Source organism: Mustela nivalis, assembly GCF_964662115.1.
Source record: "Mustela nivalis genome assembly, chromosome: 14".
Taxonomy (NCBI): Eukaryota; Metazoa; Chordata; class Mammalia; order Carnivora; family Mustelidae; genus Mustela; species Mustela nivalis.
The window spans coordinates 14,388,392-14,410,115 of NC_139033.1; the positions used below are offsets into that span (position 1 = coordinate 14,388,392).

The window sequence follows — 21,724 nt, forward strand, 5'->3', positions numbered from 1 at the left end:
CCTTTCTCTGATTGCTTCCCCCACCACATCCAAAACCAAAAAAAAAAAAAAAAAGGCCACCCACGACGAGGTACACAACAATGCCCTGGGACGCCCTCCCAGCTCGCGCCTGGCCCTGAGAGCCCCTTGTATCAAAGCAGCCGCGCGAGGACCCAGATCTCGTTTTTTAAAAAAGGGCAAAGTCAAGGCCACCGATAACACATCCCAACGTGTGGAGAACTCCCCCAACCAGCCCACAGGGATCCTCTCCCCTTCCCACCTCCCCCCCCCCCCCGCCCTCCCTCACACATCCTTCCTCCAAATCTGCAAAAGGGGGAAAAAAAATAATCATAATAAAACCAGTTCTCACCAACAGGGGGGGAGGAGGAGGGGGAGGAAGGGAGGAGGCTGAGCCGACAGAACAGATCCGCCTCCGCTCCCTGCACCAGACCCTCGCAGAGCCGAGCCGGAGCGCGCGACAGGCGGCGGGAGGACACAAGCTTCCAAAAAAATAAACCTACAATGTAAAAATAACGCCGGGCGCCCCACGCTAATTGGGCCCGGGCGACGGCAGCTCACAGGTACAGCATGTCTCTCCCTCCTCCCGCCCGCCCTGCCCTCTCTCCCTCCCTCAGGCTTTTTTCTGCAAGCGCCTGGGGTGAGGAAGGCGCGCCCCACGAGTGCCCCCCACTGCAGGTCTCCGGGGAGGCTCCCCCAGCACTAGGGCCTGGGGCCTCCGGGTCCAGCCCAAGTGGGATCAGCTCTGAATTCCAACTTCCCAAACTAGTGGCATCCCAAGTATCCGCACAGCCCGGGGGAGGGACCAGGAGGCGGCCCAATGAGGCGTCACCAGCCGCGGGAGGCAGGCCCAGACGGCAGGAACACCAGCCCGCGGGGGAGGGGGGAACGAGGGGCGCCTCTCCCGGAGGGACCCCCCCCCCACCCAGTGCCCTCTGCTCCCTCGCTCAGGAGCTGCCCCCGCCAGCCCCCGGCCCCAGCTGGCCGGAACCCGCCATGCACCCTTCCAGAGCGGCCAGGCCGGGGAGCACGGGGTGCCATCTCCAGGGGCTCCCCAAGCCCGCGCTGCCTGCTGGAAAATAAGACGCAGTGTCACCCCCAACCCTGGGTCTACTTGGGGAGGAGGGAGGCGCACGGCGGCCATGCCCACAGGGCCGGGGCACACGGTGGGGGGGCTGCCCGGCGCAATTCCAGGGCGTCCCCCCGCCGGTCCACCCCCACGCCACTTCCCTCCTTCCCGCCCCCTCGCAGGGCAGCTGGAGTTCCCCTAAGTTCCCCAGCGCCCCCACGCATGCGGGCCGCAGTGTCTATGGGGCGCCTCGCTCCCTAGCAGGCCACCCCCCGAGAGCGCAAACTCAGGAGTGCAGGGGCCCCGCCAACTCCGCCGCGTGCGCCGCCCGATCTTCCCCTGATCCCCCGGAAGCGCGCCCCGCGCCTCCCCCCGGCCCTCTACGGGGACCCCCGGCCCCAACTCACCTCGCTGAGGCGGCGGCGGCGGCGCCCGGGCTCGGGGCGCGCTCGGGCCGCTGGGGCGCTCAGGCAAGTGGCGGTGCCGAACGGGCTGGGGGCGCGCAGCAGGCCCGGCCTCCAGCCGGGGCGCGATCCTCCCGCCGCCGCCTCCTAGGGCGCCTGCCCAGGGTCCCCGGCCCGCAACTTGGAGCGCATCGCGCGTCGCAGGGCGCGGGCGCACGGCTCGGGCGGGGCGCGCGCGGACGCGGGGCTCCGGTGCGGCCCGGCCTGCCCGCGGCTCCGCTCCCGGGCGGCGGCGGCGGCGGCGGCGGCGGCGGTGCGGCGGCGGCGGCGGCGGCGGTGGCGACGGCGGCGGTGCGGCGGCGGCGGCGGCGGCGGCGGCGGTGCGGCGGCGGCGGCGGCGGCGGTGGCGGGAGGGGGAGGAGGGGGCGGGGCGGGAGCCCGGGAGGCGGTGGCTCGGCCTCCTAGCTCCCGACTCCCCGCCCGCACCGACGCGCCCCGGCCCGGCCCCCTCGGGCTCCTTAAAGGGCCCGCGTCGCCTCCCGGGCACTGCGCGCACCCGCGCGCGCTCGCTCACGTTGCCCCCCCCGCGCGCGCACACACACACCCACCCTCACACTTGGGCGCGACGCCGTTTCTTTTTAGCAGCTCCGCGAAGGAGGAAGGAGGGGGAAAGCGCCTCCCCGTCCCGCCCCCTCCTCCTTCTCCGGTGGGGCTCCGAGCCCTCCTCCTCCTCTTCAGCCCCCAGATACTTAACTGGAATCGCGTTTCAGCTATTAAATGATAACTCCAGAGTGGTGGGTGGGTAGGGAGGGGGCGTCCGGGGAGGGCCACCCGCCGATGCGCAGGGACGCGCGTGGGGGAGCCCACTCAGTACTGCAGCACACAGTAGAGAGCCCACCTCTCCGCGACGGGCTTACGCGCCCTGGGCCTCGCGGGACAGCAGATGTGGCCCAGTGATCGCACGGGGAAACTCACAGCGCACCGCAGACGTGCGTGTAGCCTGGGGCATCGACTCAAGTGTAAGATCACCCACAGGTAAACACGGGACACGTACACACAAGTTGCACACGCAGTCAGGCACACACACCAGAATGTCTCTTTCCCGAGGGCAGGGATTTCTGGCTGTTTCTACATGGCCTTTTCACACAGTAGGGACTCCATAATGTGTGGTTGAGGGAACACCCATTTGGAGACCCCAGGGGACACAAATGCATGGACTTGATGCCGCAAGCCTGTGATACCATCCACAGGGACACACACACCCTCACAAGCCCAGACGGCACAAGCATGTGGGGTCGCAGACACGCACGTGAACAGTCCTGGGCCGGCTCCCAGGAACTCACAGTCTCCAACCAGAACCCTTCTGGCCCCCTGCCGATTGTGCGTCCCTGGTGACCCCTTCCCAGGTGGCCCTCCCAAGCTAGGGGAGATTTTTTTTTAAAACAGCAGAGGGCACTGGGAGCCCCAGGCCTGGAGCCTCCCTCCTCCTCTCCTTTCCCCTAAGATGTTGGAGAGTTTGAATTTTTGTTTTCAGTTCAGCTTTCCTTTTTTGGAGCGAAGTCTCAGCAGATTCAGTTCTGCCATCTGCCAACATCTGAGAACCCCTAGGGGGAGTGGGGAATGGCTGCGGTGGGGAGGCGGCCATGCGGTTTCCAGGGGCCCCACGCGTGCCCCCTGCCAGCAGGCGGGGTGCTGCCCGCCTCCCCTGTAGCAATTTGTCCTTCTCTGCCCCCTCGGGCTGCTCGTTTTCTTTTTATTGAGGGGAAAGAGGGAGCACCTGGGGCTGACAAAAACCTGGAAAAAGGGGAAGTGCGTGTGCAGGGAAGAGGAGAGGTTTGGAACGAGAAGGGGGACATCAGCGGGCCCTTCCCTTCCCGTCCAGCTCCACAGCTGCCAACCAGACCGTGGGAATCCACAGGCAAAACGCCAGCCCGGCAGAAGGAAGGCCTAGCCCTCTGAGGGGCCTGGGGAAGAGAGGACAGGGAAGGCAGAAGGGGGCCTGGGAAGCCCTCCTCAGCCCTCCTCCCCGCCCCCCTGTGTCACCTGAGACCGCTCCTGACATCTGCATTTCAAAGAGATCTGCTCTGGGATTTGGCACTGGAGGAGGAGGGTGTGGGGTACCGTCTTCGGAGGTTCCCTTGCCCAGCTTCTGCCTCCCAGTGGTGGTCCAGGGGCTTTGGCTGAGGCTGTGAACATCGGAGTGGGGCAGACAGGCAGGGGGATTGTCCCATGGGTCACTTGGAAACCCCTCAAAGGAAGCCAAGGACGGACTCAAACGTCAGTGTCCTCCGGACCAGCCATGTTACAGACGGAAAAATATAAGTACATGTCCTCAGGATCTCACAGGTTCCCCCCAGAAACCCTCAGAGGGTGGGTTCCTAGGATGGACCCCACATTACAGATAGGGAAACAGACCCAGAGAGATTAAGAACCTTCTGCTAGTGATTCCACATGGGCGCCAGAAACCATGGGGTTTCGAAGGGATGAACTGCGAGTCTCAGCTGAGCCCCTGCCCTCCCGAACTCCTCCCCTCCACCCCCCTGCCTACCCGAGGAGCCCCCCACCCCCCCACGCCCCTCCCCTCCTGCCACAGATCAGTACCCAGCACCCCCGCACCCCCGTTGCTAGTCCTCAGCACTGCACCATTTGCTACTGGGCTCTGAGCAGCAAGCAGCCTCAGGGGTTCTCCTGTAACTAATGGGAACAACAGCTTTGAAAAATTGCCAAAGAACACTCCGCCCCAAAGAGCCTCCCTGGAGGGCCCTTAGACACTGGGCTGGGATGGGGGTTAATAATAATGCTAGCTAAGAGCCTCCCAAACATCTCACCGTGAGGGAAAGACTGTCAATATGCCCATTTCATAGGTGAAGAGATTAAGATCAAGGGAACTTCGCCCAAGGACATTGGGCCACATACAGTACATGGGTCCCGAGCAGCTGGAAACAGGTGAGAAATCCAAGGGACAAATTCTGCCCTTAGGCTATGTTCCTACTATAATTTCGAATCATTCAACCATTCCCTTCTAAATAATTAGCAGACTAGTCAAACTCATTCCTGCCTCAGGACCTTTGCATTGGCTGTTTCTCTGCCTGAGAGAGCCGTCTTCTAGCTTCTGGTCCCAGCTCAATGTCACCTCCTTAGAGAGGCTCTCCCTGATCCTCTATCAAAACTCCCAAGGCACTAACTAACTCATTACCCTATATATTTTCTTCACCATTTATCACCACCTAAAATTATCCTGGGTATTTGTCACATATATTGTCTTCTGTCACCAGAATGTCAGGTCCATGACAGCAGAGACCTCATCTGTCTAGCCCACTGCTGTATCGCCAGCACACAATAGACAGCAGTTAAAAAGTGTTGACAATAAATGAGCAGTGAATAATGAATTCAGGCAACACGGAAGGCACTGGCTGGGTATCAGGCTTGGCCTTGCAGAACCCGGACTCAGGTGGGAATGATTGATTCCTGCATCCCAATTGTCTAGCACTTGTCCCTCTGGCGTATAACACGGTCAAGTCTTCACTTCTCTCCACCATCTCAGCCTCTGGGGTAGGTGGGGGGGATCCAGCACCCAACCCCGGACCTGACACCCAGGAGAAACCCATTCAAGCTAAGAGTCCATATGGACAACCATGATGTCTGATCAAACTCTCTGCCCTGAAAGAATGCCACCTGGACAGGCCTGGAGGAGAGCCCAGGCCAGAGGGCATGATGACCTGAGCCTCCCTGCCCCCAGCATCCCCACAAGCCCTGGACTGGCCTTCAGAACACAAGCAAAGGGAAGCCCTCACTCTCTGGGCCTCTACCAGGATACCCCAAAAGGCACCCTGATGAACATTCACAGGACAAACATTGCATGCCCACCAGAACCACATGCACAGGGAAAATCTTTACATATAGTGTTCATACTTTAGACATGCTTTAAACCACGGTTGCACACTTGAAAGCCCACAGAGCCTGGCAGGAACCACAAGCCAGGGACTGACGGGGAGGTGAGTAAAAGAGACAGGTGGGGCCTGCGGTACACCCCTACGCCCGTTCCCAGGCTGTCCTAGTCACCCTTGGTTTAAAACACAAGTCAGCCAGGGGCGCCTGGGTGGCTCAGTGGGTTAGGCCTCTGCCTTCGGCTCGGGTCATGATCTCAGGGTCCTGGGATCGAGCCCCGCATCGGGCTCTCTGCTCAGCAGTGAGCCTGCTTCCCCCTCTCTCTGCCTGCCTCTCTGCCTACTTGTGATCTCTCTCTCTCTCTGTCAAATAAATGGATAAAAATCTTTTAAAAAAAATAAAAATAAAAAATAAATAAAACACAAGTCAGCCAAACCAAACACCAAATGCCTGGGTGGGCTGCCCTCAGCAGGTGCCGGTGACCACTGGCATTCAGCGGTAGGTGACCACCTACAAAGTGTTAGCTGCTCAGGCCAATCTTCCACTCAGCCACCGGTGGTCCCTACTCAAAATAGAGGGGTCGAATGGGCACAGGAAGTTAGAAACTTCCTTAGTGAACAAACCCTCTTGCAAAATCATAAGCAGGAGGAGGGAAAGCCTGCTTTCAATGAATGCCTCAGAGCTTTATTTATTTAATATGTAGTTAGTTATTGCCTACAGAGTGCTGGGCACTGTCGGATAGAACAGCGAAGGAGCTCAAGCTCAGCCCTCAGGACCGGGCCTCCAGTGGGGAGGTGGGGAGTTGCATCGACGCCCGTGCACTAAAATCCCTTTAGAGGGGTAAGAAAAATACTCTGGTGTTCAAAAAAATGCAACATGTCAGAACACAGAAGATTTGGAGGGGTCAGGATCTCCCCAGATCCCCGCGTCTCCGGAATAATGGAGTCCGAAGTCCCCTTCCAATTTTGCAGTCCTGCAAACAGATCACGGACGATGTCGCCCAGCCCCCCTGCACCCTTTTTGCTAAAAGAAACTGCAGCGTCACCCTCCCCGCTTTCTCTGATGTGTGCACCTTTATTGATAACACCGTGCATTTCAGAAAGAAGGAAGCAGAGAATGAGATCAAGCCCCTGGCTGATAGGTCCGATCATCTCTGAAGATAACTCGCTTTCTCCCCAGGCTGCATTTCTGGAGTGTGCTCCTGGCCCCCCCACCCCCACCCACACACACCCCAGGGCCTCTGTTTGAGTCTGTTCTCATGCGCCAGAGGGCTGGGACCAGAGAGGGCAACATCAGAGAAGACATCCAATGGGGACCGTGGTCCCTGCAGCCTCGCTTTTGGTGGCCAGAGGCTGGGGTCGCCAAAGCAGGCGTCAGTGGAGCTGGCAGCATGACCCTGGGCGTCTGTCCAGTGGAACAAGTCTGGCACCTGTGGACAAGCAAGAGAACACGGTGTACGTTCTACCGGGTGGGGGGCAGAGGTCCAAGATACATTGTTTTAGCACAGAAGCAAGTACGGGCTGGTACGTAGTGTGGTACATGTGCAAAAGAAAAGCTTACTGTGTGCAAAGCACCGTGGCCTGCGGAGAGAATTCAGCAGTGACCAAGATAAGCAAAGTTCCTACCTTCATGGAGCTGACATTCTAAGGGTGTGGGGGAGGGCAGTACAAATATACAATGTATTAGAAGACAGCCCGTGCTCGCAGAGGAAAAAAATCTGGAAAGGAAGACTGTGCACAGGGGTAGGGAGGTCAGCAGCGGCCTTGCCGAGGGGGATCCGTGCAGTATCTGGGCAGAGGGCACACAGCCTGTGCCAGGGCCCTGGCATGGGAAGGCCCTTGGCCCCTTCAAGGACCAAGGAGGAGGCCAGTATGAGAGCAAGATGGAGTGGCGGTGAGGAGGGACGGATGAGCCTGGGGGCGGGGACAGGGGGACGGGGACACTTGAGAGATGCTACTGGGGGTTGCCTCTGGGTAGAGGGGATGCCTGGGAGCTGGAGTTGTGGTAGGGGGTGGTGACTGGCTTTGACCATGGCCCATGCCCCATATTTAAAGATGCAGAATGAGAGTTCATTCGTCTTCCCCCCCTTCTCTCTCTCTCTCTGTCTTATTCCTTCCTTCCTTTCTCTTCCTTTCTCTCTTCTTTCTTTCCTCCCTCCCTCCCTCCCACCCTCTGTCTCTCTCTCTCTCTCTCTCTCTTTCTTTCTTTCAAGTGTGGCCATCTGGTTTTGGACGTTCCCTGTGAGCACTTCTGGGTTTTTCCTTGAGATTTCAAGAAGGTCTCCTTTCCAGCATCTTCACATCACGTTTGCTATTTCTCAGACTTCCGGAGAATGTCAGGAATTAGCCCCTGGGTGGCCTGACCTCCCAGTGAGGCCTGGGAAGCCGACAAAAGCCCCAGGAAGGAGGAAGAGCTGGGGAGCAGCTGCGTGACCTGCTTCTCCAAGGGGCCCTAGCCTGGCCCGTCCTGCCGTGGGCCCAGAGCTCAGGTCCCCGATCAAGGAGCAATCAGAGCCCAGAGGCCCCAGCAGAGCTGAGAAGACCTGCAGCCTCACAGCCAGGTCCCCACTGGCTCCTGTCCAGCAGAGTCAATCCTAATTCTCATTAAAAAATATCAGCCTTTCTGGGGCACCTGGGTGGCTTGGCGATCGATCCGCCGAGCGTGTGACTCTTGATCTCAGCGCGTGAGTTCAAGCCCTACGTTGCGTGCAGAACCTACTTAAAATCTAAATGCAGAAAATGCCACCATGGTGGGTTCACCTGACTCAGAGGGGCTCTCCAGGCTTCTCAGCACCCTCAGGAATGACTCAAAGGCCAGCACGGCATGCATCAAGTGTCTGGGACTCTACACTGTCAAGTGGGGGCCCAACACGCCCAACTATGGAGAGAGTGAGTTAAAATGGAAGGATCCAATTTTGTGTCAGACAGATCTGGGCTCAGCCCCCAAATTTGACACCTCATTCAGTCACTGGACGGAACCCGGGGCCAGAGCCGTGGCTCTGGGCTCCCACAGGCAGAGCAGCTGGGGACTGTCACGCCTTGCTCTTCCTGGCTTGCCTTCCCTGAAAGCAGAAGCCAGCAAGTATGTTCTCCAGACTTCTTGCTTCCCAAGGTTGGGAAGGAGGCACCTCACCAGAAGGTGAGGGCATAGCGTGCCAAGTGGAAGGAACGGCAGATGCAAAGACCATCCCATGGGAAGTGACTCGGTGTCTTCCGTGCTGTTGGAGTGTGGTAGGATGGACAGCTCATTTTGCCTCCCTGAGCCTCAGTGTTCCTCATCTGCAAAATGGGCTGGATTCTTTAAGGGGTGGTTTCAGGAATTCAGTGAGCAAACATAACGGAATACCCTTTGAGACCCCGAATTTCTGGGAGCCTTCAGAATCTTAAAGAACATTCTTCAAGAGCTCTTTCTATAATGCGCCCTGGGCTAGCTGAGCATTTCCAGGCATTACGGATCTAGAGATGTTGTGTGGCCTAAGGACTGTGGAGCCACGCTGCCTGGCTGCGTGGCTTTGGGCAAGTTATTCAATCTTCCTGAGCCTATTTCCTAATCTGTAAAATGGGGAAAAACAACAGATCCTCCTTCAGAGGATTACCATGAAAATGAATTACTGTGAACAGAGCAGGCCGTGTCCGGCCCGTAGTAGGTCCTCTATAAACGGAAGCTCTTCATTGTATCTTAGGGAGCCGCCGACAAACCTGAGAAGACCGGCGCTCCTACGGTTCCCAGCGTGCGGCGGAGGGAATGCAGGCTCAGGGAGCTCCATCACCAACCCGATGCCATCACCGGCGAGCTGTTGGCATCTAAGTCCAGCTCTGCCTGGCACCGGAAGCTTCCCTGAACCATCCCTTAAGACCCAGCTGGGTCACTGTGTTGACTGTGATTTCCACTGCTCGGAGGAGGCATTCAGACCAGTGATGGAATAAACAGCCACAGAGGGTGTAGGCTTGATGTCCCCCGAGGCAAAAATATGGCTCATTGACCCCACCGTGGCCAGTGTGTCAGCCCATAGCTCCGAATGCATTGGTTTTGCTAGACTATGCAGGACGGGGAAGAAAAGCAAGATCACCACCCCTCCACCCCCCACCAGCCTCATCATCCCCACTTCCCCCCTCCTGACTGTTCCACTGCCCTGGCCTCTTCAAACACATCTACAATGCTGCCTCAGGGCCTTTGTACTGACCATTCCCTCTCTGTCACCTTGGACTTGCTTTCTCACCTTCTGCTTGTCTTGGATGAAATATCCAGTGAGAGATAACAAAGAAACACATCAGCATACAATGTGATGCTAGTGCTGAAGGAAGAAGAATAAAGCAGAAAGTGGCTGGGGAAGCCCTCTTTGGGGAGGTGACGATGGGGCATAGACCTGAATGAAGAGAGAGAGCCAGCTGCAAGGATATCCATGGGAATGACATTTCAGACAGGGAGGAGAAGTGCAAAGGTCCTGAGGTAGGCTGGATGAGCCCAGCAAACATGAAGGTCCTTGTATTCCACAACAAGGAGTCCAGACTTCACCTGCAAGCACTGGAGAGACCCTGAGAGGTTTTCCGCAGGACCGTCCTCTGGCCTGGGTCACATTTCAGAACGGTGATCCGTCTGAGCACGTGAGGTAGGAGGCCTTGTGGAAAGAAACGCTGTGTCAGGACAAGGACAGTGCAGCAGGGAGGAGGGGAAGGATGCCAGGGAGGTTCAGAAGGCAATGGGGGGGGGGGCGCCAACCCCCAACATCCGGTGCAGAGAGACCTGCAAGGCTGGGCATGGAGACAAGTCTGGGCCAGGAGAAAGGAGTGGAGCCCGTTGGTACCTGCAAAACAGTTTGCTTTGGCAGCCGCGTGCAGGGACATTTTCCGTTCGTGCTCCCTGTAATTCCTTTGAAGCTATTTATGGAAAGGCACACCTGGGGCTGCCCGGCCTGTCTTGCTCTCCGGGCCATCCGAGTCCAAGTCAAGCCCAGGAAGGCTGTCCACGGCAGGTGGATCAGGCCTCCTCATCCCATCCCGTTATTTTTCTAAACCTCTCCCTGCCTCAGTTTCTCTTCCGTGAAATGGGTATCCTGTAAGCCTCTTCCTCATGGGACGGGCCTGAAATCAAATGAGATACTGATGTAAAACTTTTAACTTGGCGTTGGGGCCACTCTTTTCATTTCCGGTAACCAGGAAGGGGTGGTGGGCATGAGGTGGAGGACTCGGGAGTGGCTTCCTGGCAGAGGCATGGCTAGAGCTGGAACTGCTAACAGTAATGGCTAGCAGGGCTCTCACAACATGCCACGGCCATGTTTGAGTTTCCTAAATCCCTGCCAGGACTCTCGGAAGGAGACACAATTATCAGCTTCGGGGTATAAATCTCCTGTCACCGCCATAACAAATCCGCCCAAATTCAGTGACTTGGAATGACAAAAGCATACTACTTTATAGTTGTGGACGTCCGAAGTCTGAAACGAGCCTTACGGGGCTAGAATCAAGATGTCTGCAAGGCTGTGTTGTTTTCGGAGGCCCTAAGGAGAGTCCATTTCCTTGCTTTTTCCAGAGTTTAGACGTTGGTGGCCCTCTATACCCCCTGAACCTCTCCCTCTGTCCTCACATCTCCTCTCTGACTCTGACCCTCTGGCCTCCCTCTTATGGGGACCCTAGTGTTTACACTGGGCCACCTGCATAATCCAGGATAATCTCTCCATCTCAAGATCCTTAACTTAATCACAACTACAAAGCCCCCCTGCCATGTCAGGTCACACATTCAGAGATTCCCTGGATTAGGAAGGGGATAGCTTTGGGGAAGGCATTATTTTGCCTTCCAGATCTATCTTATGCACAAGAAAACTGAGGTGGAAGAATTCACCCAAGGTCACCTGGCTCAAAAGAGAGTGCTGAGCCCTGAACTGCGACTGTCAGACTTCGAGGCCCACAGTGGCCACAGTCCGGGATCTGGGCTTTTGCTACGTTCATCGTTTGAACCTGCATTTGTGTGCTTCAGTGACTCTGCTGCACCATTTCATTGAACAAACACTAATTGAGCACCTACTATGTGCCAGGCAGAGCTCCAGACACAGGAGATACAGTGACAACCAAAACAGGAGAACATCCTTGTCTGCACAAAGCTGAACATCATTCTATGAGATCCATTTCGATGCAAGTAACAGAACTCCCAGCTCAAATCAGCTTAAACGCTGTGATCATTTGCTAATTCGCAAAGCAGGAAATCAGGAGGAGAGGGAGTCCTTAGTTTGATTAAAAGGGCCATTGCTGCGGACTCCAGGATCCTTCCCTCCTCAGCTTTGTTCTCATCCCGAATTCCCTCATGGCCACAAAATGACTGCCATTGCTCCAGCTAACACATGCAGATACAACAGCCGGTGCATGGAGAACAAGAAATTTCCCAAAGCCTCCTGCAGGCTTTCGATCATGTCCCATTGGCTAGACCTAGGCCCCATGCCCATGGCTTAACCAATCTCTGGGAAAGGATCAGAGCAATTACCTGAGATCAATCTAGATCCTCCCTCCACCACCACACACGCCCAGAGCTGGAGTTGTGTCACGCTTTCTTGAACCACACAGAGACACATGGGCCCCTTGGTAAAATCATGACTTCCCCAGCAAGAAAGAAGGGGATCATTGCTTCAGCAGCAGATGGCTTGGGTTCAAATGTAGGCTCTGCCACATTCCCCCTGAACCATTCTCTGGGCCTCAGTTTCCCCATCTGTAAAATGGGTGTAGTAATGGGACCTAGTTCACAGGCTTGTGTTGACAATGTCAGGAGTCGACCACACAAAGCCCAGATCTCGACAAGCCCAGTTAGCACTATCTTTTTTTCAGCTTCCTCCCCAGGGCATGGCCCAGAAAATGTCTTCTTATTCCATTGCCTTGACTGTGGAAGACTTTTCTCTAGTCTCCCCCTAATTCAAAACAAAAAGCTGCTGAAAATGACTGCATTGCAAGACCCATTCTAGAAGCCGGTAGTGGAAGGACTTGAGTGAGCATTCCACCCAGAACAAACAAGAATCTGAGTGGTCCTTGCTAAAAGAGAGAGGCTGGGCTAAGTGTTTGGCATAAAGGACCTCTCTCGCCTTTGCCTTTATCAGCTGCCACGGGCAGATGAAGAGACAGAGGGTCAGAGAAGAGGAGTGGCGTGGCTCAGATTACCCAGGGCAGAGCAGCAGAGAAGCAGGGTCTGAGCTGGGGTCTCAGGGCCCTGAGGGCCATCCTGCAGGTGCGTGACTGCACCACACACAATGTCGTGAACGTCGTATCGGCCAGAATTGGGTCACGTGCACAACATTTCTGAACCCATCCCAGAGAAGGGAGATTGGCTGGCTCACAGATCCATCGAGGCCGTCCCTGGAGCTGGTGGTGGGCTCAGCTATCCCTGAGGGGCCCGGTCAGCGGAGGCTGTCAGGACTCTGATAAAGCCGAGGTTCGTCCTTCTGGGTAAGAACCAGCAGAAATACCCCCAACCCGTCTTTCCTGAAGGGTGACGTCCACACTGCTGACGGCACACAAGGTAATTTTCGGTGCTGAACTTTTTAATAGGTTTTAGATGAACCTTTCTAATAGTTATTAGTTTTTATAATAGCTATTATAACCTCTTATTTGTGGCCAGTGATACTGATTTTTCTTTTATGATAGCTATACAATTTCCTTTTTAAAATAAGCTTAGGGGCGCCTGGGTGACTCAGTCAGTTAAGCGTCTGCCTTCGGCTCAGGTCATGATCCCGGGGTCCTGGGATCGAGCCCCACATCAGGAAATCCCTGCTCAGCGGGGAGCCTGCTTCTCCCTCTGCCTCTGCTCCTCCCGCAGCTTGTGCTTCCTCTCGCCCTGCCTCCTGCTCTCGGTCAAATAAATACATAAAATCTTTAAAATAAAATAAAATAGGATAAGCTTACGTGGCACTATTCTGAACTTTGAAACAATAATTACACCAAAAAATAATAAATACACATAATAACATAATAAAACAAAATACATAGAATGAAATGTATGGACAAATTCTTTTTTTTTTTTTAAGATTTTATTTATTTATTTGACAGACAGACATCACAAGTAGGCGGGGTGGGGGTGGAGAAAGCAGGCTCCCCGCCGAGCAGAGAGCCTGATGAGGGGCTTGATCCCAGGACGCCAGGATCATGACCCAAGCTGAAGGCAGAGGCTTTAAACACTGAGTCACCCAGGTGCCCCCATGGGCAAATTCTCATACATTCAGGTGGGAGGGTAAAATAGTTCAACCACTTTGGAAAACCCTCTCTGCTAGTCTGAACATGGGCCTGCCTGAGGACCCAGCAATTTCTATCCCAGGTAGGTACCCTTTAGAAATGTGCCCATGTGTTCATAAAAACACAGGCACCGGGACGTCCAGACAAGATTTATTCAGAATAAAAACTGCCTCAAATGCCCATCAACGTGGAACGTATAAATAAATCATGGGGTATTTATGCCGTGGCAGACAAGACCGCAGCTCCATATAACAGCACGGGGAAAACCAGAGAAGAGATCCAGCTGCCGGATTCCATTCATTTATGTCTCAAACCAAGCAAAGCTAACCTGTCATTAGAAGTCACAGTAATGGTCATCCATGGGGACAGTGATAGGAAAAGGGCCTGGGAAGGGGGAGTCCTAGGAAAGCTGAGCTGAGAGACCATGGAGTGAGTGTTGATTAAACCTGTGTGTTTGTTTCACGAATTCTTTAAGGCATCCGCTAAAGACCTGTGTCTTTTCTGTATGTATGACATACCTCAGTGGATAGTTTCAAGGGCACCTGGGTGGCACCTGAAGCATCTGACTTCAGCTCAGGTTACCATCTCAGGGTCTTGGGATCCAGCCCCGCGTCAGGTTCCACACCGAGCAGGGAGTTAGCTTCTCCCTCTCCCTCTAGCCCTCACCTCTGCTCGTACCCTCCCTGTCACTGTCTCAAATAAATAAATAAAATCTTTAGGAGCGTCTGGGTGGCTCAGTGGGTTAAGCCTCTGCCTTCGGCTCAGGTCATGATCCCAGAGTCCTGGGATGGAGCCCCGCATCAAGTTCTCTGCTCAACAGGGAGCCTGCTTCCCCCACTCTCTCTGCCAGCCTCTCTGCCTGCTTGTGATCTCTGTTAGTCAAATGAATAAATAAAATCTTAAAAAAAGAAAAGAAAAGAAAAGAAAAATACTACTTAAACAAAAGAATCAGTATATTGGCTTCTGGAATGTGCGGGTTTTCAGGAATGACTGAAGTCTTGGAATCTGTCTTATATCATCGTTATTATCATGCCTTTTTTTTTAGTGGCTGGAGTCGAATGAACAGCCAACACCTGTTGTGATAATGTAGACTAAGAGAAGAGGCTTAGGAGAACAGACATGGCATAAAAAGTACTATTTGCTTAGAGATTATTTCATTTAACACTTGATGGAAATAGATCTGTCTTCAGTTGTTGGGCTGGCCTCTTAAAAGCCCCTCTCCCTGGAATAACCTTGGGAAGTCCTGGTTATTGCAGCAAATACAAGGTGTGCCTCCTATCCCTTTACACTCCATTCCCAGGCAGGCATTGCTAATCAATCCCAGCACTCGCGTCCATTGATTCCAGATTAAGTCGTTAATCCTTTACAACACAACGTCATGGAGAATTGTTGCCAACAGTGGCAGCTTGCTGTTGCACGACATCTACTTGACATTCCAGCTCCAAATATCTGCCCTGCCTTGATCAGGAGGACTCTAAGCCATGGGTCTTACCTCTGCCAAGGACACACCCAGGAGATCACCATGCCCAGCACAGAGTGCAGAAGGGGAGACATCCACAGCTTCTGTCTTGGACTAGGTCATATCGCGTGATGCCTGGACCATCTGTGCTCTCAGCCCTACCTGCTTTCCCGCTACCAGACCCCCTTCCTCTCCTGTACAGCATTCACTTCTAGACAGAAAAGCCTTGCATATGTTCACCTGTGTGCTCCATGCCCAAGCGGATCTCACAAAAGCACCATATAGTGTTCCTGAGCCAGACTGCTACCAATTAGTTTTCTGTGTTAATGGAGGGGTGGAACATGGAGAAACAGTAGCAGATTCATTTTGACTTTGGGATGCCGTTCAGACCTATCCTCCTTGCATGGTATTTGCATAACTAATCATAATTTGATTAAGCTGGGGCTTTTTTGCCTGACCAGTACACATTCCTTCTTTTCCCCATAGTAGCATGTCAATTTTCCTTTAAGGAACTTTTCCTCTCCTACACCAAAGGAAATAATCTCTAATGTGATTTGTATGGAGGACATGGACTAACCCAAGCAATCATGGTGATTGGTTCAGGTATGGGCCTAAGACCCAGGTGGGCCAATCAGAGCTGGCCCAGATACTGGGGCTGTTCAGGTTGCCAAGGTGATAAGAGGTAAACCAACAGCTGTTGGCACTGTTCTAACTCCACTTGAGGAAATCCAATCTTAGAATGAAACCAAATACAAGGGAAAGCAGATCCAACACAGGATCTGTGCAGGATTCAAATCCCCTATGATATCTCTTCAACACCTGGATCCAGCCATACCTGAAACCAGTTTCATCACTTGCAGACATTTCTGCTTATGACCATTTGAGCTGGATTTCTTTCCCTTGTGACCAAAAGATTCTTGATTAATATAGATTATTAAAATAAGTCTGAGTAGCTTACAAATCGACAACTATTTGGGGAAATGACTTAAAAACATGTGGGATAGGAATTTCCAGATAAAACAGATGCAGAAAACAGAAAACACAAGGCAGATAATCTAGAAGTTTGTAATAATTCCTACCATAAGGATAATAAAACCAGTATTCTACAGATCCTTTAGGAGCGCAGGGTCCTAAGTGGCCATCTGCTCTACCAGGGTGGTCTCCCCACGGAAACAGGAAATTGGCATGAGTTGACACAAGGTAGCTTCGTGAACCTGTGTTAGCTTCTCATGATTATCATATTTTCTTCTAAACAGTCACAAGCCATCTGTGTAAAGCTCTGTTCCAGAATATTCTGCAAAGAGCTCTTGCTGTCAGACATTTCCCATCTGGGGTTTCCAGAATCCATATTATCTTCCCTTTTAGAAAATGGGAGTCCTTGCCCATCTTAGGCTCCAATTTCCATCCAGCGGTTTCTTCTGGGTCCCTTCTTACTATCTCCTGGAGAGCCGTGAATTCAATTCTCTCTTCAGAACCTCTCTTCCTCCCGTGGGATTTGAAAGAACAATTTGGCCTCAGTGGTGAAGGCAGAGCTGCATCAAAGATGAGTGATTCCGTGTTCTTCCTGTTGTATGACCACATGACCCCATCTCCTCCCTCGGGGAGTCTGTCTCTGACATCTCATTTTTCCCTCTGAATTTCGTATGTTCTTTTTCTTGTAAAAGTCACCTGGAGACCCTATTACTTTTTTTAAAGTAACACATGCATATGATAAAATACGTTCCAGCAGACCCAAAAGATATGCAATTAAAGAGATGCCCCCTCCCTGATCCCCAACCCCCTGAGTCCCATCCTCAGAAACAACCATGCCCATTAGTGTTTCCTCCCAGACATATTACAGGCAGACACCAGGACATACGTGTGTACATACATGTGTTGGTAAGTATCCTCCCCCTGCTTTTTTTTACCTTTAAATCATCTCTACACCCAATATGGAGCTCGAACTCACAGCCCTGAGATCAAGAGTCCCATGTTCCACTGACTGAGCCAGCCAGGGGCCCCACCCCATCCCCCTGCTATTGTGTGTGTGTGTGTGTGTGTGTGTGTGTGTGTGTGTATGTGAGATAAAAGATGCCTGACATAAAACTTAGCCATTTGTGACACTGGGGACATCGGCAACCATCCCTATCTAGTTCTAGAACATTCTTATGTCTCCGGAAGGAAACTCACACCCATTTACCAATCACACCTCATTCCTCCCCCCCCAGCTCCTAGGATTTACCTGTTCCGGACATTTCCTATAAATGGAATCACCCAGCATGTGGCCTTCTGTGCCTGGCGTCTTCCATTCAGGCTCATGCAGGTGGAAGCGGATATGAACACTGCATTCCTTCTTGTGCCCAAAATATACTCCACTGATCGGAGAGACCACACTTTGTTGATCCACTCATCTGTGGATGGACCGTTGGGGCTGTTTCTGCTTTTTGGCCATAGCGAACAGCACTGCTGTGAACCTGCCCATGCAGGATTTATTCGAGCCTCCGTTCTCAGTGATTCGGGGCCACACTTAGGAGTAGAACTGCGGAGCCGAAGGCGTGTAACGGTTTGAACCGCCCGCCGTACTGTTTTCCAGAGAGGCTGCACAATTTCCTATTCCCACCAACGGTGCAGGGGGGCTCCAATTTCTCCCCATCCTCGCCAACATTTATTTTTAGGTTTTTCTTAGAGCCGTCCTGCTGGATGTGAAGTGGCGTCTCGTTGTGGTTTTGACTTACGTGTCCCTGATGACTAATGACGCCCTTCCTTGTCCCATGAACGGAGCCTGCTAGCCACTCTTTTTGGCCTCCTGAAGAGTTCCTCAACAATCTGTAACTAGAGCTTGTCCCTCATCCGTTTTGCATGGAGTCTCCGCAGAGCTGCAGGCTGATCCACAGCCCTGGTGTTCCCCGACCCACCAGTCAGCCCCCGACTGGCTTCTCACTTCCCATAGCGCTGGAACACACGTCCCTGGGTGGGAGTTCCTCCGATTCCTAGTTTTCTTCCTGGAGGTCAAGGGCAGCCCTGTCCCCGCTAATTTCAGTCTGTAAAAGGCCTTCATCTGGACCTCCCCTCCCCACGATCATCTCTCTGCCACCAACAAAAACCAGTGATATGTTTGAGACCTCACTCTACTCCGGGCACTCAAGTTTCTCGGTTTCCTTCTATTACCTTCCCCTAGTGTCCTTTGAGATAAATTATTCCATTTTCCAGGAAGCAGATGGGGGCAGAGGAGGGTCAGTGGAAGCCGGATTCAGCCCCTGTGTTGTCCGACACCCCCACTCCTTACCTCCAGGCAACTCCCTTGCTTCGGCTCTAGACCAGAGCAAACCATGGTCCCAGTTTCCCTGGCATGGAGGGGTTTCCCAGGACCAGGGACCTTTAGTCCTAAAACCCAGAAAGTCCCAGACAAACCAGGATGAGTCGGTCACTGTGGTCTGAACAGCCTCCCAGGCTTTGTGTCTGGGGCACGGTGCCATGAGTCCCTTATGCCTTCTGTCCTCCCCCTGCTGGCACGGAAGCAAGAGTCCTAGCTCCCAGGCCTTGACGGGCCTCAAACCCACAACCTTGGCCCTTCGTTTCCCTCCCCCACACCCTGGCCTGGTCAGCTGCTGTCCTGAACTTCCCCTTCTTTCCCACGCAGCCCGAGACAGGCGTTCAGGTGGAAACCCACAGCGAGGCCAGCCGGGGGCCCGGCCAGCGGCAGAGAGAGAGCAAGCTCCTGGCCTCGCCGACAAGGGGACCGAGTCCAGGGAAGTCGGGAAACCCTCGGTGTTGGTACCTCCCCGCGTCTGTATTTTGCACAGCCCCCTGTGTTTCTGCCGCAGGCCTTGGGATGGAAGAAGGCAGGCAGGACCCAGCAGTTCAAAGGGATCCGCCTGGGTATTTGTGCCCGGGCAAATCGGCCGAATGAATAACACAGCAAGCTGGGGACAGCTTTGTCGCTGTCCCTAATCATTCAGAACCAACCGCTCGCTCAGACGAGACCCGGGGCACCGCCTCGGCCTCCTCACTCTCGCGATCTGCCAGCACCATAATTATCTTATTACCAGCCACCTTGTGCTAATAACCTTTCCCTTTATTACTGAGAAAGGAATTAGAGAGAACTAATAGAGCGCGGCCAGTAATTCATTTGTGACCTTGCATGTTTTTTACCCTGGGCGCTCAGTGAAGACAGAAGTCAGGGGAGGGCGCCCCCCCACCCCCACCGCCCCGGGGCTCTGGTTCTTCTCTGACCCTTTCGTGATGTGCTGTCCACAGAGCTTCCCCTTCTGGGGACATGTCTCAGGTTCTGCTGGTCCTGAGCTGCCCCCTGCTTGGGCAAAAGCAGGGGTTCTGGGGAGTCGTTCCCTGGAGGATGGGAAGGGCGGGGACAGGGGACACGACCGTTCCCTGGCCTGGTGTGGCCTCCTGCTTCCTCTTGGCCTGAGCGCAGCAGTCAGCTGCGGTCCGTGGTGGTCATGTGTCAGCTGAATCCTCTGGCACGTGTGTCCTTGCTCTTGATGGGGACGGTGGCTTCCCTGTCGTGGGGAAGGAAGCTTCCAGCAGTCTGCTTTCCCAGTGCAGGGAACCCTGGCTGGTGGCTGGCCCGGATCCCTCGGAGCCCTTGGCGAATCTGCGCCTCCAGCCCCAGGTCCTGCGTGCTGTCTGGTTCTGCGTGCTGTCTGCTGCTGACGGCCGGCGAGGCTCCCGAGGGCTGGCTCTGGGCTGTTGGAGGCCTCTCACCGCCCTGCCTGGCGATGACGTCCCCTGGCACAGCTGTCTGGCAGCACCAGCTGGCACAGGGACGAGTGCCTGGTCCTAAGGCGGGGGCCCCCGTGCCCACAGCTCCCCATGGGACCAGGCCAAGGCCAAGACTTAACCTAAAACTGCCCCCTTTCCTGACTCACTTCCCCTCTCTCTCCCCAGCTGTGCCAGGAGCACGACCTTAGCCATAAGTCACCCTCATAGAACTGTCACCTCAGAGTCTGCCTCTGAGGAGACCGACCTGAGACACCCGTTCTGAGCTAGGAGAGGCCCCGGGACCTAATTCTGGCCCCGGACGTGAAGGAAGAGTCTGGGGAAGGTTTTCCCTCCCTGATGAGCACAATTGTGTGAGGAAACGTGGCCATGGCGGCCATTTTGAGCTCAGGAGGGTCCCCGCATGGAGTGGGTACGGGTCTTGGGTCCTTGTGGTTGCCACCGAGCTGGCCACCAGTCCTGCGGCCACCTGCCCGTATCTCCACCTCTGTTCTTGTGAGAGTACACTGGGCCTTTCTCATGGAATCTTCTAGTCAGAGGTGGTTACTTGCAGCAGGAAGCACGCTCACTGACAGAGACCCCCCAAGACCCCAACCATGCCCGGGGTTGACCCCCAATGACCCCTGTCTGGTGAGTGCATTAGACCTGTGGGGAGACGTTCACCCTCCATCTGACCAACAGCACGCGAAAGGAGGACTTCTGGGTCCTCCTGGGGAGAAGGTCTATGTGTGCTCCCCACACCGTCATGGCCGCCGGGCCCAGGAGAATGTCACGACCGGCCTCTCCAGTGGATGGATTCAGAGTCCGGCTACTATGCCTGGGACCCACGGAGTTGGGGTGGAGAGGGGGGGCTGGACCTCTTGTCGCATGTGACGGTGAATTTTCTTATTGTCGAAGCAGGGAGGGTGACTGGGGCCGGAGTCAGACAGGCCCTCCGCCAGCTCTCTGTGTATGCTTGAGCAAGGAGAGTGAGGGCTGTGCGCACGGGGTCAGTTCCCACCACGGGAACCCTCACGGTGGCCCTCGGGGCCGGAGTGTCGTGCGGAAGTAAGAATTAAGGAAAGAGTAAAGTAAGAGGGGAAGGAGGAGGCGAGAGGACGCGGCGTCTGCTCACCCACCCTCCGACCTTCTTCTTCTTCTTCTTGCTGATTCTCACGAGGGCTCAGCAGCCCTGCTCCTGCTTGACTCATTTCGCTTATTATTATCAATATAGGATATATGAGTATCAGTATTTTAAACACCCATGGCCTAAGAACAGAGAATTCTATCGTGAACACCGCTACGCACCCCCACATTGAACAAAGGCCTCCCTTGGTCAACACTGCTTCAGATGCATCGGAGCCAATCAAACGTTTCAGATCCGATGACGCTCGCTGGCCCCCCGCCCCTCAGGTGTCCCCCTCCCCAGAGCTGAGCACCACCCAGAAGTTACCCTGCGAACCGCTACCGCTTCAGCCGAGGGTACTTCTACCTCACTCGAATGCAGTCATGTGTGTTCTAAAACGTCACCTAAGTAACATCCGTTTGACAGACGGGCGGGTGGTGTTCAATTTTCCCCCGTCACAAACAAGGGAGGCTACCGTGAAAAATCCTATGCATGCTTCTTGAGGCTCAAGAGTTCTCTAGAGCTCAAGGCCCCCTTGGAAGCCAAACGTTTGGACTGTCGCCTCCACGATCCTGAAATGTGACGCATGACTACCTACATATGGTACGTACCAAAAATAACACACAGGCACACAGGATGCCCTGTCTGAAATATCAAGGAAAGGGATTCCTATTAAAATAATCCGTATTTCTATAGGTCAGTGCTCAAATACAGGCAACCTAGTTGGTCCCAGCGGTGGATTTGCACCTGTTTGAGGAATCACTCCAAAGGCCCCAGGTAGTGCACAGACTCACACAGGTGTGTGGGTGGCAGTGACCCACATGTCACTGACGGTGATGTCATCGGATATATGGCTTGCCAGAGGGGCACCTGACGCTTGGC

The 21,724-nt window shown here is 54.4% G+C and overlaps 1 protein-coding gene and 1 long non-coding RNA gene across 2 annotated transcripts in view; both read right to left on the reverse strand.

Annotated features, from left to right (window-relative positions):
- The window catches only part of NCOR2 (nuclear receptor corepressor 2), a 207,269-nt gene extending 205,519 nt beyond the window's left edge, over nucleotides 1-1,750 (reverse strand). Inside the window, 1 exon segment of the mRNA XM_082698599.1 lies at nucleotides 1,474-1,750. The gene's annotated coding sequence lies outside the window, so the exon portion shown is untranslated.
- Nucleotides 1,751-6,596: 4,846 nt separating this feature from the next.
- Nucleotides 6,597-20,574, reverse strand: LOC309847841. Its single transcript, XR_014302666.1, has 3 exons — nucleotides 18,287-20,574; nucleotides 9,874-9,976; nucleotides 6,597-6,787 (listed from the first exon to the last, which is right to left on the reverse strand). It is a non-coding gene; the product is annotated as an uncharacterized lncRNA (long non-coding RNA).
- Nucleotides 20,575-21,724: the final 1,150 nt, after the last annotated feature.